Source organism: Equus przewalskii, chromosome 17 (genome assembly GCF_037783145.1).
Source record: "Equus przewalskii isolate Varuska chromosome 17, EquPr2, whole genome shotgun sequence".
NCBI classification, from domain to species: domain Eukaryota; kingdom Metazoa; phylum Chordata; class Mammalia; order Perissodactyla; family Equidae; genus Equus; species Equus przewalskii.
Genome location: NC_091847.1, coordinates 56,753,679 through 56,772,975, shown reverse-complemented (window position 1 = coordinate 56,772,975; position 19,297 = coordinate 56,753,679). Strand labels below are relative to the sequence as shown.

The following is a 19,297-nucleotide window of genomic DNA, read 5'->3' as shown; positions in this document are numbered from 1 at the left end:
TCAGGCCCAGCTACATGACTTGTGGGGCCCAGGGCAAAATGAAAATGTGGGGTCCCCTGTTCAAAAAGCAAGAAAAAGCTTTCTCTTGACGTGTCATGGTGTTTTATCTGCTATGTAATGTCTAGATTTGTCAGTCATGGTGTTGTGTGTGGGGCGAATACAGACCCTCACAGGCGCTGGGCCCTGGCCGTGGCTTGGCGCACAGGATGTGGACCTGACCCTGACCTTTCCCAAGCTGTGCCCTGACCCCTGCCAGGGCACATGGCAAAGATCACTGAGCAGGGGCAGGAGAGCAGACAGGACAGCAAAGAGCCTCTCCCGGGCAGGCGGGACCACTTGTGAGGTGAGGCTCCAGCGCCCCAGCAACTGCTCTGTTGTCCCTCGGACTTGGCTTACAAAACACAAATTCAAAGGCAAAATTGCTAAGAATTTCAAGATCACAACAGGCAGAGCATTAAACCCAATGGTGTCCCCTTTGGAGAATGGAGCCCTGTGGTGCAACCAGCCCTGAGAGTAATAGCCAATCCTGTGAGTAATAACGAGTCAGATCAAAGGGGCTTGATTCAGGGGCCTGCAATGACAGGATGTTCTGTGTTTTGAGTACTTTACTATTACTGGCTTCTTTGAATAGCTAGGCTGGAATTTATTCTCGCTTCCTAGATTTAGAGGCAGACCTGGTCTGCGTCTGATAGATACCGACAGTGGTTTTCTGATTGGACAGTAGTAACAGTAATTGAGAAGTTGGAGAAAGAATTAGTGTCAAAGCTGGGTGCCATTAGAATCCAGAATTTATCCTCCTGTTTAGACAGCTCCTTGCTCTGGGCTGTTTTTCAGGGTAGAATCTCTGGCCACCAGGAAGTTCTCTGTATATTAAAAAAAACACATTATGATGTAAAACAGCTTTGAACCAGGAATTAAAAGACCTATATTTTAGCAGGAATTATGCCACTATCCAGTGTAATTCGGCTAACACCCCAGGGTCTTGCTGCTGCATAAAAAGCTCAATTCCATGAACCAATACTCCATCACAATGTGTGTCCATCCCCAGAGGTTTCCTTTCTCCTAGTCTCCTGCATCCCCAGCTCCTTCAGGTGCACCTGCCAACTGTTTCTGCTGAAGTTAACCCAGACTCAAAACTACATGCCATCCCCGGTTCCCACTAAGACCCGCACCCAGCAGTGTTCTCAGGTCCAAGGACCAATTGTGGGGGTGTGGGGGAAGCTCATGGCAGTCTGGGTGGCTGAGGCTGCCTCTCTTTTCCCCCTAACGCTGTTCCTGTCCAGGACCACGACGCCAGGGAGAACACTTTCTTAGGCAGGGCAAGTCAGCTCTCTTCAGCAACTATGCTCAAATTTGCATACCTAAGTCCACCCAGGAGCTCAGGGGAAAAGAATTTTCCATTTCACAGGATCTGTCCTCGGAAGGTGCTTGTGGTTCTGGAGTCTAACATCTTGCTGTCCTTGTATTCCAGTCTTCTGGCTATGGACTAGCCTCTGGACTTCAGGCTTTTTATCTGTAAAATGAGGGGAGAGGATGGTCAAAGCTTCTTCTATTGTGATCTTACCATAATGTGCCATGAGATCGTGGGACCATTCTTCCTCTCCGCATGGGTCTAAGAACATAAGGTCTCAAGTCAAAAGGCCTTTTGGCTTCACATAGGCTCTAGCTGTGACCTCTTGATGTTCATTTCCCATACCCGGCCCGACCCCACCCATCGCTATCAATCCAGCCACCCACCCTCAAGAAATTTTAAGTAGGAGCATCATCTTCCAATGTTATTGGTTAAAAAACAAAACAAAACAAAACAGGGGATCTGAAGTCTGTTCTAGATTTGCTGACAAAGGACTTTTTAAAATAACAAAAATGTGAATTCCATTGCAAATGGATAGATCACTAATTCAACCAATTTACTAGTTACTATGCTGTCAGGATCTGCACAACTTAACCTTTAGAACAAAATTATTGGATCTAAGTTAGGGTTTTTTGTTTTTGTTTTTTTTTTATTCACTCTGAGCTAACATCTGTTGCCAATCTTCCTGCTTTTTTTGCTTGAGAAAGATTAGCCCTGAGCTAACATCTGTACCAGTCTTCATCTATTTTGTTTGTGGGATGCTGCCACAGCATGGCTTGATGAGCAGTGTATAGGTCTGTGCCTGGGATTTGAACCCATGAACCTGGGCCATCAAAGCAGAGCACACTGAACTTAGCCACTGTGCCACAGGGCCAGTCCCCCTAAGTTAGTTTTAACATGAACTTTTGAATGGTAGGGCTATTAGTAGTTCAATAAGCCAATAATATTTAATATTTAATGTTCATTCTAGTCCTTTTCCTATGCACAGCGCCCTGCAATGTTTTCTAATTGTAAAGAGTGCTCTGGAAGAGATGACGGGCGAGTATAGGATTCAACGCTGAGTCTACTCTGATTTGGGCAAAGCACTTAGCCTCTTTGGTCTCAGGTTCTTTACCTGCAAAACTATGGTAATAACATTTACCATCAAACATCCAAAAAGGAAATTTAGGGGAGAAATACCATGATGTACGGCAGGGCCTCCTGCTTTTAAAAGAAAAAGTGGCATAATTGTTCTGTTAAAAATTAATATACCAGGGTAATTTGGATGTTTAATTTGATAGAAAAGCTATTTTCTGCCCTCCATTGAAAATTATCTCAAATACTAGTAATTTAGACTAAAGGGAAAAATTCTGGGAACAGAATTTTTATGAGTGTTTCTAATGTTGGTAATGTCTATACCCCAGAGATCTTATTTTCCTTTCAGCAGAGCACTTAACAATTCCAGTGGAGTGTCCAGAGAAAAAATATTTTCCTATTTTTAGTGGGGAAAACATAATCATGTGAAAAAGCATTAACTCCCAAAAGGTATCTAGATTCCCAAAACATACAAATTATTAGCAAATTATTTCTAATGAGAAATAAGAAATTGGGGAAAGAGAACAGGAGATTTAAGCCGGATAGAGAAGATCTGCCTGTGGCCCTATTGACGTTACCTCCTCAAGTGGTTCAAGGAGGGGCAGAGGAGTCGAGAATACCTTAGGGACGTTCTTCCCCTCAGCATGTGTCTTGCAACTGACTACGTTGCTGTTGTCCAAAGGAATTACAACTATAGGAACCAAGAAAACCTCTGTTCTCCGGCTTCTCTATTTGTTGATATGTGGTGGTAGCATTCAGTGAAGAATGACCGTCTAGAGAATAAATACTCAAATTTCACCTCTGATTTGACTCACAAATCTATCAGTTCCCTGATTCTGACTAAATCTCTGACCCAAAGAATGCCTTTTTTGGTCCTATTGCTGTTTACTTAGCTAGAAATGAATGCACTACAGTCACAATATATTAGCAGTGAAGCTAAATGTCTTATTAAGACTTGCCTTAATTAATAGTGTGGTTTTCTGTAAACCGGAGTATTTACTAAGAATGCATTATTTAAATTGTTTTTATTGTGGTAAATATACATAACAAAAAATTGCCATTTCAACCATTTTTAACTGTACAACTCAGTGGCATTAATTACATTCACAATGTTGCCCAACCCTCACCACTATTTCCCAAACTTTTTCATCACCCCAAACAGAAACTCCGCACTTATTAAGTGATGACTCCCATTCCTTTCTTCCCTGGTAACCTCTACTCTACTTTCTGATTCTATGAATTTCTATTTTAAGTATCTCATATAAATGGAATTGCATAATATTTGTCCTTCTGTGTCTGGCTTGTTTCACTTAGCATACAATGTTTTCAAGTTCATCCACATTACAGTATGAACATTCCTTTTTATGATTAAATAATATTCCATTGTATGGATATACCACATATTGTTTATCCATTCATCCAACCATGGGCACTCAGATTGTCTCCACGTTACAGCCATTGTGAATAATGCTACAATGAAGATTGGCATACAAGTTTCTGTTTGAGTACCTGTTTTCAATTCTTTTAGGCATATACCCAGGAATGGCATTGAGTCATATAGCATTTCTATGCTTGACTTTTTGAGGAAACACCAAAATATTTTTCACAGCAGCTGTATCATATTGTATTTCCACCAGCAACGTACAAGTGTTCCAATTTCTCCAAATCCTTGCCAAAACTTATTTTCTGTTTTTTGTTCATTTGTTTTGATTATGGCCATCCTATCAGGTGTGAAGTGGTATCTCCTGGTGGTTTTGACTTGTATTTCCCTAATGGCTAATGATGTTTACCATCTTTTCATGTGCTTACTGGACAATTGCATATTTTCTTTGAAGAAATGTCCATTCAAGTCTTTTGCCCATTTTTAAATCAGCTTGTTTGATTTTTGCTGTTGAGTTGTAAGAGTTTTTTAAAAATATATTCTAGATATTAATCCCTTATCAGATATAGGATTTCAAATATTTCCTCCCATTCTGTAGGTTGTCTTTTCACTTTCTGGATAATGTCCTTTAAGAATATATTTTAATAAAGTAAAGCTGTATGACTTGAATTATATATATTTGCATTTTAGAGGAAATTCTATAGCGTGTGTGCCATGATTGTGATGAAACCCTCTAGGACGGTATGGGAAGAGGGCTAACCTATTTCACATGATCTGTGTCATAGCAGAGTTTCACCCTTAACGTTTACTTCATATAGGACATCAGTTTTCTGTCTTTCCCTGTGCTCCTACAGACTCCCAAGTTAGAAAACTCTACTCTCAGAAATGTTGAGGAGGTCGCTTCCAGCCACCTCTCCTCCTCCCTTTCTCTTCCATACAGGAGTGAGGGGGGCTGTGTTACCCAGCTGGTGAGATAGGAGAAAAGTGGCTGCCACGGGGAAGCAGCCTCAAGGGCTCTGCCTGCAGACCCTGACTGCCCATGGGCTGCAGGTTCTCTGCTCTGTCTGCTTCTGCTGACCTGGCCAGGCATCCCTGTCTGGCAGAGGCAGGCCACAATCTGACCCAGGGCAGCTGAAGATGTTTCTGTGCCTCAGACACAACTGTCTTCACAGGCAGGCCCCAAAGACTAGATTTTAGGGAGGAAAAAGTAGAAAGCCAAATGAACCCCATCTTCCAGTCCAGCTTTACCAGTAAGAAAAGCAGATATTTTGACTTACATCTGACCTTGATGTCTATTTCTCAATTGATTTTGAATCTTGAGGAGAGAGAGGTGAGACTAATTGGCACTTTCCAAATTCCACCACTTCACTGATCTGGGGCTCGAAGGATCTGTGTCTTCGTGCTCCACACAGGTAAAGTACCTATCCTATTTTTCACTGATCATTTTGAAGAAGGTCCTGGAACTAAGGTGGGAACAATGCCATGGTCCTGGAGGAGTGACAACTAGTAGGCAGTTTAATTTCTCTTTTAGGCTTTTGAAAATGGAGAACTTTTTCCATTAAAAAACAAAAATAGGGGGCTGGCCTGGTGACATAGTGATTAAGTTCATGTGTTCCACTTTGGCGGCCCGAGGTTCCCAGGTTCAGCACTGGACACAGACAAAGCACCACTCATCGAGCTATGCTGTGGTGGCATTCCACATAAAATAGAGGAAGACTGGCACAGATGTTACCTCAGTGACAATCTTCCTCAAGCAAAAAGAGGAAGATTGGCAACAGATGTTAGCTCAAAGGCCAATCTTCCTCACAAACAAAAACAAAAAACAAAAATAGGTTTCTCACCACTATGAAACAGCAAAACTACCTGGTGATTTTCCCTGTGTCACTTGGCACCTTCTTAGTCTACAAGATGTTTCTTTTCCTAGATGTTCAGTTTCAGTGACTAGTATGGAATTGTGGCGTTGTGGAGTGAAATAAAATTCAAATAGCATTCTTTTTTGTGTGTGTGTGTGGAAGATTGGCCCTGAGCTAACATCTGTTGCCAATCCTCCTCTTTTTGCTTGAGGAAGATTGTCCCAGAGCTAACATCTGTGCCAGTCTTCCTCTATTTTGTATGTGGGACACGACCACAGCATGGCTTGATGAGTGGTGTGTAGGTCTGTGCCCGGGATCCAAACCAGCAAACCCTGGCCCACTGAAAGGGCATGTGTGAACTTAACTACTACAACACTGGGCTGGCCCCTTGAATAGCAATCTTTAGATTTGGAGAGTGCCATAGACAATGTTATAAAATATTATTTTTATAGGAGAAGTTGATTTAAGAGAAGCTAGAGAGTCCATGACAATAGACTTCTGAGACACGGAGTTAAGGCACATTAATATCACAAATATCACAAGTAATTTGTTACTAGTTCCAGCTAAGCAGCAGTTCAGAGTACGACCATACCTAATGAAATGTTAGCGTGAGCTGATTTACTCGAGGGGAAGGAATTCTATAAGGAGACAATTTTGCAGGCGCAGAGACTGAAGAGTAAAAAATTTGGAGAGGACGCCCCTTATCCCATCCCTGATTTGGTTCAGTAGCCAAGGTTGGACTCTTTGGTACAAGTTTAAGGGCCTGTGGGAAACACAAGGCACTCACCATATTTCTTTGTGGCTGGGACACCAAGTGTCTCAGAGTTGGCAAGAAAGAGAGGCATCCTCCACATTTCTGCAGGGAAGAGATCATGGCTTGGTTATAGCAAGCACAGCAATTCTTTTGACAACTTTGGAAGGACCCAGTACACAGGAAGATCATGGTGGGTTAAAGGTGGCCGTAAATTCTTTGGCAGTCCTCCCATTGAGAAGTGGGGTCTATGTCCCTACCCGTAAAACTGGACAGACTCTGAGAAAGCTTTGGCCAATAGAATGTAGCATAGATGATGCTGTGCCAGTTTCTGGGCCCACTGTCAAGAGACTGGTTGCTTTTACTTCCTGTAATTTCCAATAGTCAGTCTTGGAACTCAACCAGCTTGTGAGGAGGTCAAGCAGCACTGTAGAGAGGCCCATGTGGAGAAGACCTGAGGCTCCTAGTAACAGCTCTGGCTGAGATTCCCGCCAACAGCCAACCAACTTGCCAGTCATGTGAATGAGCCGTCTTGGAAGTCAATTCTCCAGGCCCAGTTGAGCTTCCTAGCTGACCTGTGTGGGCAGACAAATCTTCCCCACCAAGCCCTGCTCAAATTGAGACTCGTGAGCAAAATAAATCATTGTTGTTTTAAGCCACTAGAATTTGGGGTGGTTTGTCACACAGTAACAGATAACTGGAGCAGAGGGCAACAGCAATGGTGGCATCCTCTTGGGATTTTGAAGGCAGCACTCACTAATGAAAAGGCACAGGCAGAAGAAAATAGGGTTTTCACGGAGAGACAGTCAAGACGTGCAACTAAGTTTCTCTAAAACGAAAAGTGGTGTCATAGTACTAATGATAAGTGAAAAAAAAATTCTGAAGTTTGTGAATGACTTACTTTTGGAAAAACCCAAGCAGATTTCAAAGACCTATCTATTATAGTGTTAGTCTTGTTGACTTTCATTTTGATATGCTTTTTTGATCAGAAGGAAAAGGTTGTAGTTATAATTTGGCACACAGGAATATGCACAAAATATTATGGGTATATTGTGGAAGGAATGACAAATTCTGCCAGGGCAACCAGGGAAGGTTGACAGAAAAAGTGATAATTGAGCTGCCCTGGAGGTGAATATGAGTTTTCCAGACACCATAGATCAATTTAAAGGATAAATGATATACTGAGAGAAAAATGTTTGCAATTTATATGACAGTCGAAGAGTTATACTCCTTCATATTGATAAGACAAATAAACCAATAAAATCAATTAAAAATAGAAAATCACAGAAGAGACACAAACCACCAATAAACATGTAAAAGGATGCTAACATCAATAATGACGTGAGAAGTGAAACTAAATAATAATAAAAAGATATATTATTTGCCTAATATGCCATTAAAAATTTGAAATATTGATAATATCTAATGATGGTGAGAATGTGAGGATAGGGGCAGTCTACTATACTGTTGGTGAGAGTTTGCATTGACAGAATCATTTTGGAAACTGACAAGCATGAAAATGTAAAATGCACGTCCTCTGACTCAGCAACCCCCCTTCCTAGAATCTCCTCAGAAATGAAAGCGCTAGTAAGGATGTAGATATAAAGATGCTTTTGCTATGACATTGAGCATCTTTTCACATGCTTTAATAGAAAAACCTAACTGGATACAAAACAATGTCCAACAATAGGGGAATACATTTATAAGTTGATCATTTATGCTTCTTTAATCCTGAGGAAGATCATGCTGCACCCAGGCTTCTCGCTGTGATGGAGATAACCTATTAGGCGTTTAAGTCTGTGTTGGTTGGGGTTTATGTTCTTTGTCACAAAATACATTCCTATTTGAAATCTGGGTCAAAAGTCAGAATCACAACTAGCATTTTTGAGATCATAGACTTGTAGACTCCAAACTATTATTTAGAAAGTAGTCCTTCTTTAAAACATAAGTCTACAAACAAAAGTTTTCCGTAGAAAGTAGAACCCATAGTCCTTATTAGCTTTGATGAAAAGAGTCTTGGTCTGAGATTTGGACTCACAGAACAAAACTCCGACAGTTCAATAAATATGGATGAGGGGTGGCAGAGGACCCACTCACTCCCACCCCCATCTTCAGTACTGCTGGGCTCGATTAAATATTAGGATAAAAATATCCCTTTTGCATTCTATCTAGATGGCAATAGATCCTTCTGCTCTAGAAAAGATGTAAGTAGATGTTGCGCCTAACCAAGAATGTATCTTTTCTAAATATGGACTTTATCTTAGATATATTATAATGTATAAATGTGCAAAACTCAAAAGTTTTTCACATGACATGGTTATATCATTCTCATGACTAGATGACTAGTTCATGTAGCTATCAGTCCTCAGGAACATAAGGCAAGCTTCTGAGTCTGTGGTTAGCTCTGCCCGTCAAATTACCTGTATCCTCTATCTCCCTCCTACCGTGTATTTGAAGTTAGGGACTTAAGTGAGACCAGAATTTCTCTCTCTCTTTTTTTTTAATTGCCTTAAAATGGAATACTGGATCCAGTTCCAGGCAAGATGGTATAAACACCTCCACCTTGTCTCCATTAAATGCAACTGTGAACCCTGGCAGAATGTGGGTGGCTGAGGACACTGAAAAGTAAGGGCTAGCAGGCAGATTAGGGGGAGAGATCAGAATTCCAAATACCACCCAACCAGCAGTGTTGTTTTTTTTCCCTCCAATATTGCCCAGCTTAGTCGACACCCTGAATTACGCACTGATCTGGACGAGGAAAACCTCCAGAAAAGTCTCTCTTTTAGGTCTGAGCAAGAGAAAGAGGACTTCCCTGGGTCAGGCAGAGAGGGGGAAAACCACCCTGCTTTTGTTTCTGCTTTCTGTTTTTCTGTTCTCTCTGCCCCAGCCCAGGCAATCTTCCTGGGCTGTGGTGATGCTGAAGGTGGTGGCAGCCAGGCAGGTGCCTACACCTCTGAGAGTGAAACCTCTCTCTGACGGAGCTCTGTTCCCAGAGCTTGCTGTGAATTCACACTGCTTTTCTTCCTCCCTCTGTTCCCCCCACTGCTTGGTCCGCAGACACAGTGGCGGGAAGTGGACGGCAGAGTCAGGAAACCAAAGGCCCAGGTTTCAGGTCAGAGGACCAGTAGTGGGGGCTTCCATGGTACAAATCTGGGGCACTGAGTCAAGCGAGTGAAATGAGAGGACAGAGAAGGTAAGAGAGTGGTCTCACCTATCAGCTCCATAACTCATGTTACATAGATAGCTACCTGATTTTCTTAAAAGAAATCCTAATTACTCTGTCAGGAGACAGGGAACTCTGAAGAACCACAAGCTCTTAAATTCAGTTTCACAGGACACAAGGAAAGTTTTTTACTTTAAGTTTCAACTCAAAACATGTCTCAAGTTTTTACATAATTAGAAAGAGAGAAACCCAAACCACCCAAGGCTGTTGCCGACTGCTTTCTGAGCCTGAGATCCTTTGCTTTGGTGGTCCCATAGGCTATTAAACTTTTATTAATGTATTGGAAAGGAAACACTTTGCTAACGTTTTATACTTCTTAGAGCAGCCATAAATAGAAGTATATAATGCCAAGCACAAATGCAAGTCACAGATGTAATTTTAAATTTTCTAATGGCCACATATAAATTTTAGAACATTCAATACATATATAGAAAAGGGTAAATGTGTCAAGTCAACAATCTAGGTTTTCAACTTAAGAAAGCAGAAAAATAGGAGCGAATTGAAACCAAAGCAAGCAGAATGAAGGAAAAAATAAAAGTAAGGGCAGAAATCTTTGAACAGTCAATAAACTTGATAAGCCTCTAGGTAAACTGAGAAAGGAAAAGAGGAGAGAAGCCAAAAATTACCAGTTTTAGGCATGAAAGATGGAGCATCGCTATATACCCCACAGATATCAAAAATATGATATGAGGGGCTGGCCCTGTGGCCAAGTGGTTAAGTTCATGCGCTCCGCTGCAGGAGGCCCAGTGTTTTGGTGGTTCGAATCCTGGGCGAGGACATGGCACTGCTCATCAAACCACGCTGAGGCAGTGTCCCACATGCCACAACTAGAAGGACCCACAACGAAGAATATACAACTATGTACCAGGGGGCTTTGAGGAGAAAAAGGAAAAAATAAAATCTTAAAAAAAGAATATGATATGAGAATACTATGAACAAATCTATGTACACAAATTCAACAACTTAGATGAAATGAATTCTTTGAAAACCATAAATTACCAAAACTTACCCAATAATAAAAATGAAATTAATTTAATAATATACTTAATTTACCCCAATGTATCTAAAATATTATCATTTAACATTGTAAAAACTATTAACAAGATCTTTTAACTCTTTCTGTATTAAATCTTCAAAATCCAGTATGTACTTTATAGCACGTGACAATTTGAACTAGCCACATTTCAATGGCTAGTGGTTGCCATATTGGATGCAGATTTAAAGAATAAAGAAGACTAAATCTTCTGGGAAGGAAAATAATTTGTTTATTTTTTAGCTCAGGAGAAGTCTACTTATAACCAAGCCAGTGTGTGAAGGACCCAAAAAGAATGATTATGGGATGAGATTTCTTTCAGGGACAAGAAATGAAAGAAAACTAGGCTAAAATATTTCTGATAGCAAATTTTTGAAGGCATTAATACAGCAATGTTATTAGGCAGTGTCACAGGAGTAGAAATATTTTTCCTGGTATAATATTTCAAAAAATATGTATGTGCATAAACATCTTTGGTAACTATTGCAATTGATTTTACTTGAAAAAGTAATTTCTTTAAAACAAATGAATTACATAAGAATTTTGAAACAATGGAAAGGAAACCTTGTATTAATTCAGTTGTAAAGGCTGACAGTAGAAGGTGTAATTAAATGGTGAATGTCTGGTTTCGAGTTCTAGAAGCATTATGGCACATTTCATTAATAATTTTATACGTAATTAATTTGTTGTTCATTGTTCGTCCATGGCTCAAATACTGCTCAATGGACTTCTTATGGTTATGTTGCTTAATAATGATAATAACCTGGGAGGCCAAATGCAATTCAAACTCTAAAAATAACCAAAAGGATTCTGTTAATATGCCTTGGTTAATTTTGCCTAATGTTGGTTAACAGATCATTAAAGATTGCATATTTTGTTATTTGAGTGATGAATATATAATACAATGCAAGAATATGTTTTCATTGGCATATTTGTAAAACTTGGACTAAGAATTTGTCTTTTATTGCTTAATTCATTTATGAATATTTCACATATGACTAGTCTGTCTCTATGATTGTAGATAATGGCCTAACTTCTGAATAATAAACAAAAGAGAGGATATAAATGTTACAGAGAAAATGTGATCTCTTGAGTGGTCCACCAATTTTTATTATCATTTCATGTTTTGTGCTTGGAGAAGAGGGAATCATGGTCTGTATACTGTTACTTATATAAATGAGGTAAAAATTAAATCTTTGGTAAAACCTGCTTTCCAGAACTAAGCCACTCACCTGGAAAAAGTGTTGAATAATTAATCAAGTTTAGAAAGACAAAGAATTATAAATTCTGGATTTTCTTTTTCTTCAAGACCAAAAAGGCTTCCTATCTTACCTGAGAACTACAACTGGCCTCCAAAAAAATTAAACACGGGAACACCAAACAGCATTTTCTCTTTTAAAAATTTTGTTGCGGTCACATTGTATAACATTATGTAAATCTCAAGTGTACATCATTATATTTTGGCTTCTGCATAGACTGTATCATGTTCACCACTAAAAGTCTAGTTTCCATCCCTGACCATACGTATGTGCTCCTTTACCCCTTTTGCCCTCCCCCTGCTCCCTTCCCCTCTGATAACTACCAATCTGTTCTCCATATCTATGTCCAAACGACATTTTCAATCATGAAATTGCCATCCTGACCAATTCATTAGTTATCATGAGAGATTCTTTTCAATAAACTAGGTTTATACCTCTACAAAAAACCTGCCAAACTTGCAAATAGGATTTTGCTGTAGTTACCAGAATTTTCATCGTTAACTTAGGAACCCAATATATAGCTATAGGACATCCTCTGGGTACACAGCTTAGAAGTGGGTGCACAAAGGGTTGTGGGCATGAAACATTACATAATAAAGAGAAGTTCCTACCCCTTGAAAGGCTTGCGGAAGTAATAATGCTTACTGTCTATTGATCATCTAATACATGTCAGTCATCATACTGGCATTAAGTACTTTCTCCTCACATCAACCTTATTAGTTAGGGAGTATTTACATTTAACAGATGATTAAACAAGTTCAGTAATGGCTTTTGCCTAAGTCCCACGATGATTTGTGTCACTAAATGTCACTGCCACTTAAATTTATTTAAAGAGGTAGTATTAATATTCAAAATATAGCCATTTTAAGATATTACATGGAAAACTATATACAAAGACTGACAGATGGCTCATACAAGAAACATCTGCCCAAAAGAAGAGAGTATTTATTTGGCTCTCAAAGGGAGTGATGGGTAAAGACTGGAGTCAAAATGACATTCCAGATCAGATGACGGGGTTAGCAAAGCTGTTGAGACAAGTGTAAACAAGAAACACATGGGCATGTGAAGAACCCTGCCGGGAGGTATCGACATGAGGCTAAACTGATATGAAGGGTAAGGGCTTGGCATGAAAGGCAGGACATGCTGGGCTACACCGATTTGATTATGGCCAATAGTGGGTTCTTAAAGCAGGACAAAGATTTAATAAAAGTAGCGTTTGAGAAAGGCTATCTTAATAACAACATGCAGAGTGGACTTGAATGAGAAGTCGCTGGAGTCAAAAGATGGCTATAGAGGCTATTACAGACATTGGAACTTAGGCTAGAGTTCTGAGTGTGAAAGTAAAAAGAAATCAAATTTAAAAGTCTTTGTTATAGCAGTTAGCACAGTATATTAGGTATAACAGAAATACAGTTTTGATGAAATAATAAATTGTAAAGAAGATATTATAAAAATCAGTTAATTTATTTTACATAGAGAGTGAGAGAAAAGTCAATGATAATCCCAAACCTTAAAGCCTGTAGGAGAAGAAAAATAGATGTCCCACTGATATGATTACATAATTGTCAAAGGGCTGCCATTTTGAAGTGGAGTGTTCTTTGTATTTGACAGACTGGAGGTCACTAACTGACATGATTTGCTAGAGTAGTTTCAGGGGAGCAGTGATTCTGGACACCATGTTTCAGTTGTTTAATGAATAAGTGTGAGGAGAAGAAGAAGCAGAGATAGCAAGGGTAGGCCATTCTTCTAATAAATTTGACTGAAGCAAGAGGGTGAGGCTGATTGAGACTCTTTATTAGGATGGGAGAGACCAGGATTAGGGGAAATGAGCAGGCTTCACGTAAGTAGTGGAGCATGAGAATTAGTGAAGAGTTTGTTTACTATGAATCTGAATTTCCATGACATACACTTGTGAAGTCTGGAAGGAAGGGGGGCAGTGAGAGGAATATTATAAAGAGGATAGACGACCCAAGGGTCTTACACAAGTCACCAAGGGCAGGAGGAGTATGAGGCAGCTTTGAGCTTCCAAATGGTCACGGTTGAGTCGATCTTATGGTATCCTAGGTGGAGAAGTCTGGGATGGTGTCTTCCTGTTCCAGTTGTTCTCAGTTTGATGACTGTCTCCAGGCCCAGAACTCTAGGCAGTTCAGGAAACTAGTGAGAGGAATGATCTGAAAATGAACGGTTAGAAGAGGGAAGGACTAAGTGGGTGGTTCTCAGCAAGGCTGTCATCAGAATCACCTGGTAGCTTAAAAAGAAAACAAGAGATTCATATATCCAGGTCCCCAAACCAAAGAGTCAAGGGAAGGCTGGGACATCTGTATGTTTTTAAAAGTTTTTGAAGTAATTCTGATACACAATGAAGAATAAGAAGCTCTGGCCCAAACTAGAAGAAACAACTACCATTAAACAACTACATTAAAGCGTTTGAACAGAGGTGCCACTGATGCAGTTGGAAAAAGGGCCATGGAGAGCTAGAGGCAAAAATATTCAGGGTCCCATTACAAAAGTTTGGGGAAAGAAAATTTCAAGATAGAGGTAGTGAATAGTGTTGGAAGCAGCAGCATGTTTAAGGAATCTGCTGTTAGATTTGACAGTGAGGAAATTATTGCTCTCTGAAAGCTTTCTGGAATGCTCCCCATTTATGGTATTGGCCACATCCTCCTCTGAGGTCCCTCTATAACTTGGAGCCTGCCTACCTCTAATACCAGATCTGTTTTATGGAAAACTCATGTATGTTTCATTTTTGTCTTCTTCATTAAAGTGTGAACATGTTTCTATACCTAGGGCCTAGCACTGTGTTTGGATTATATATTCAATAAATGTTTATAGAATGAATGAATAAATGAAGGAAGGAAGGAAAGAATACATCTATTCATTACATAACTGCAGGAGCCATTCATCTCTGTGTAGTAACAAAATAAATATGCAAAAAAGGACTGTAGGTAAAGAAAGGAAATAGCGATTTAAATAGTGGCATTCATATACTTCTCTCTTCTTGCTCACAACAGTCCGAGGGTTTTAAGAAGCCTCACTTATTAATGTATGGAACATTTGGGCTCCTAAGAGAACAGGGTGGAACTGATAAAATATTAATACTATTAGTTTTTCTGATTTGTGTCATTATTCTTCTTGTAACTGAGCTGGGGGATGAGTTTCCGAGTGAATTATTGATGTCGTCATTTTGGAATACTAAGTTCTCCTCCTCTGGGAAGTATTCCCGGAGCTCTGGCCCCACCTTAGGCCCATCTTTCTCCATTGGTTTCCACTGGGCTTCTCAATCAGCATCTTGTTGTGCAAGTGCAGTCTTACACTCTAATATGGTACTTGTGGCCTATATAATGTGTTTAAAGTGTGGTTTGTGTGTATTGATCACAGAAGCTTCTTGGGTACCTATAAAAAGAGCTATTTGGGCCCCTATGAGGTAAGAATCTCTGTGGGTAGGGCAAAGGGGTAATCCACACCTGCCACCTGCAGCTCTAAAGGCTCTTTCTCATCAGTTAGTGTCGCTTTTAACCTTGGTTTGCTTAATATTTTTACATATGTATATATTTTTCCTAAGACATAAGCTTACTTTGCCAGAGATTGTCTTGGCATATGTTAAGTTATCATCTGGATAATTTTTGTCTAGATTTACTTGTAAGAGTTTTGGAACCTAAATCATGACATAAGTATGGACATAGTACAGTGGACTTTTATTGAGTGCTTGCTAGGTGTCAACTACTTTTGAAGATTTAATATTTAATGTAACCATATAAAGTGAATTTTCTGAGAGGCGATGTGCCATAGCTGTTGAGCCTGTAAGCTCTGCCTGCGTGCGTATGAATCCCAGTGTTGCTGCTTAGCTGTGTGACTCTGGGAAGGTTAGTTATCCTCTCTCTTAGTTTCCTCACCTGTAAAATGGGGGTAAGAATAATGCCTACCTCATAAGGTTCGTGTGAGGATTCAGTGAGCTGAAAGATTTAAAGAATTTAGAATAGAGCTTCACATATAGTAAGTGTTGACTGATTGTTAGCAATTATTATTTTTAATCCTCATTTTACAAATGAGGAAATGAATGCACCCAAAAGTCAAGTCATTTGTCACACACCTGGGAAGCAGGGGAACTGGGACTCGAACTCCAGCAACGTGCCTCTGAGCCATGCCTGTACTCGGCACACTGCCTGCCCTGCGACCATCGCTCTACCGTAAAATCCCGCTCATTTGGGAGAGTTATAAGTGATAAGAGCTATAAGTTATATGTCAATTCAGCTGACTTAAAAGAACCACTCAATAATTTCTTATCAATGTTCCAGCTGTGGGTCTTACAGGATTTGCAGGAATCAAGTCAAAGCAGCATCAGGATGTTCTGCTTTTCCAGGCTGGATTCCCTGTCTCCTGCATTCCTGACTCTGTGCTTGGCATTTGGAGGTGGGGAGACACAAAAGAAATGGAAGAAACACCCTCGGCCTCAGAAGTTTATAAAGTATAATAACATGGGGAAAAATGACCCTGGTAGACCTGTGTAGCAATTAAAGAACAGTGAAATCACAATATCAAGGCACTGGATGATTAACTAAATCCCCAGATGAAAGACATTGATAGTGAAAGTACCATGGGCAAGTTCAGGGGAAAAGACAAATTAGTTTAGCTGGAATCTTTCATGGAGTTTAAGGTCAACCTTGAAATATGGGGCTGTGGGAGTAAGCACTGTGAGAAGGAAAGTTTCAGGGGCAGGCAAGAGAGTTCTTCAAGTCAGAAGTAGCTGTCTCTTTCCTCTACTTTGGCTTCCTGTGAACAAATGTTAGCTTAATACTCATATTTATTTATCCTCCTCTTTGGTACAAAACTTCTCAGTGTTTCGTTTTCCTCACGTCTTAGGGAATGTGTCATTCTCTTTGTTGTTGTTTTTGTTTTATATTCAAGAATGGTAGAGTTCAAGTTCTCCAGTAAAACACAGGATGGCATTCTTGATAAGCCTCCAGGACGCTTTTTTCTTGGTCACATAAAAGGCCACAGAACTCTGAGGGGAAGGTAGTGAAATGCGAACAAATCCAAGGGTACCCACAACTCCTGCAGACAACAGAAGCCGCCATTAATAATCTAACCCATGTGCCTGTAGATTATTGCTAATCCTGTTATTGACTTCATTTCACAGAGCAGACATGAAAGTCATATATATGTAAATATCCAAGAAAGAAAAATTAAGAAAACACATTTATGAAAAATAATGTTGTAGAGCTTTCTGGTTGCATTTAAAATCTGTTTCAAAATACCATCTTTTATTAGGTTTGTACAAAAGAAATCTTTTTTGAACAACAATTCTTTTGCCGTAAATTGAGGAAAAGAAAATATCTGATTCTATTTACATTTAATTATAAAGGGACTAAGTTGTAACTTTGAAAGGTAAGGGTTGTTCTGGCATTTCCATTATGTATGGATTTTTTGGTCCTTTAGTAAATGGCTCTGGTTTGAAAAGTGACCAAAAAAAAAAGAACTGTGTATTTTTTTTAATCCAAATTGACTGATTTAATACAACGTCAGAATTTTCCAAGTTGGTTTTCTTAATTTTGTCTCTTTCTGTCATTGCTTACATTACTGACATTTCCTAGTGACAACAGAACCATCTGATAGTTTACTAACTTAGTTTTCGCACAAGAGCCCCTGGAAGTTAAAGGGTTGACACAAGAATTCTTCACTAAGTGAGGGCTGTGGTGTAGTTTTCAGTTTCCACTCTGGACAGCTGTGGCCCTCAGCATTTTCAGCAGCCCATTAGCTGCATCTTCTATTTCAAACTGGAAGCCACTGAGAAATCTAGTTCTGTTATTTGTGTGCCAGTTTGGATTAGGGGCAGCCCACACAAATAGGGCAGAGTAATAACCCCATGGAACAAGCACGTGCAGTGAGGGTTCCACAGCCAGAATTAGGTGGTGGCATGTTCGTTTCTTTTGCATCAGAAAAATATTTTAAGCCAGAAAGCTATTCTGCTTCCATACTGTATGTATAAACTAAAAACTAAGTTAAATAAGTATGGATTACAGATGAGGGTATAACCTATGTTGATAGTAAGAAAAAAGGTATAAAATACCTGTGAAAGGAAGTATGTAATTTGCAAGCGTTTATTCTCTTACCGTTACCTTACATTTTGGTTACCATTAGTAATGATGATGATGATAATGGTTTATGGAAGACTGCACAGCGGCCAGGCACTGTGCTGAGCACTTTGCATGCATCACTTCATTTTGTCCTTATAACAATATTATGAGGAAAGCACTCATTATGCCCATTTTCTAGCTATAAAAACAGAGTGGTTGCATTAGATTGCACAGTCAGGAAGTGACAGAGCCTACTCGGGATGTGATTTGGGTGACAAATTAGAAGGTACTTATGCCTCACATATCATGCCCTTCCCATCCAGGTAGTTTCTGATGCCCCAAAATTTCACCATCAGAGAATCATTCTTTCAAATTATCTGTCACTTGTTCTTCATTCGAATACAAATAGCGGAGCAAGCGCCTTTCCATCCAGCTACATTCGCTAATGGATCCGCTCTCCTCACTCTACCTCCCCAGGCCCTAAAACTTTCTTGTCCTTGGTTGACACTTAAGCTGGATGCTTTTTTAAAAGTGTAGGAGAATAGGGGGTTAATAATGTGAATACTTCTACAAAAATAAAGCCTAAATTAAAGTAAATATTCTCTGTTAATCGAGTTACTGGTAGTAGCCAGCATGTGAAAAAGGATTTATCATGAATATTAGGGTTTCTCTCACATCCCTGAAATCACACCACATATCTGCTTATTTATTCTACCAACATTTACGGCTAACTCTAGCTGCCATCAGGAAACGTTGAAGCCTGTAGAAACGTAATAAGAGTTGCATGTAACTGGGCTGTCCTGCTGAAATATTTCCATAAAACACCAATACAACAACTAGGTTAGATTAATTACGTAGTGTACATATTTACTTTAGAGACTGCTTTCATCGACATTGTCTTGTTTTTGCTTACATAATGACCAGTGTGGTATGGACTCCTTTTTACAGGTGAGGAAACTGAGTCTTGAAAGAGGTTTTTTTTTGTTTTTTTGCAAGTCCATGACTTACTTACTTTGTAACTGGAAATTTGTACCTTTTGCCCCCCTTCACCTTTTTCACTCATCCCCTGCCTCTGGCATGCACCAATCTGTTCTCAGAGAGATTTGATGACTTGCTCGGAGCTGGTAACTGGCTGAGCTGGGACTCCTACTCTGATTAAAACCCGGTTTGGCATGATCTTTCTACTGTGCTGTATTCTGAGGTCTCCCTGGCACAAGCTGAGCACTCAAGCTTCATCCTATCTAGAAGTGTATACTTGATCCCACAAAAAGTGCTGTCACATCACAGCTGACAATGGA

General features: G+C 39.7%; 1 protein-coding gene across 10 annotated transcripts in view; it reads left to right on the top strand.

The window, feature by feature from the left end:
• Positions 1 to 19,297, top strand: part of CCDC141 (coiled-coil domain containing 141) — a 181,578-nt gene that overhangs the window by 10,962 nt on the left and 151,319 nt on the right. The gene's annotated exons all lie outside the window — the stretch shown is intronic.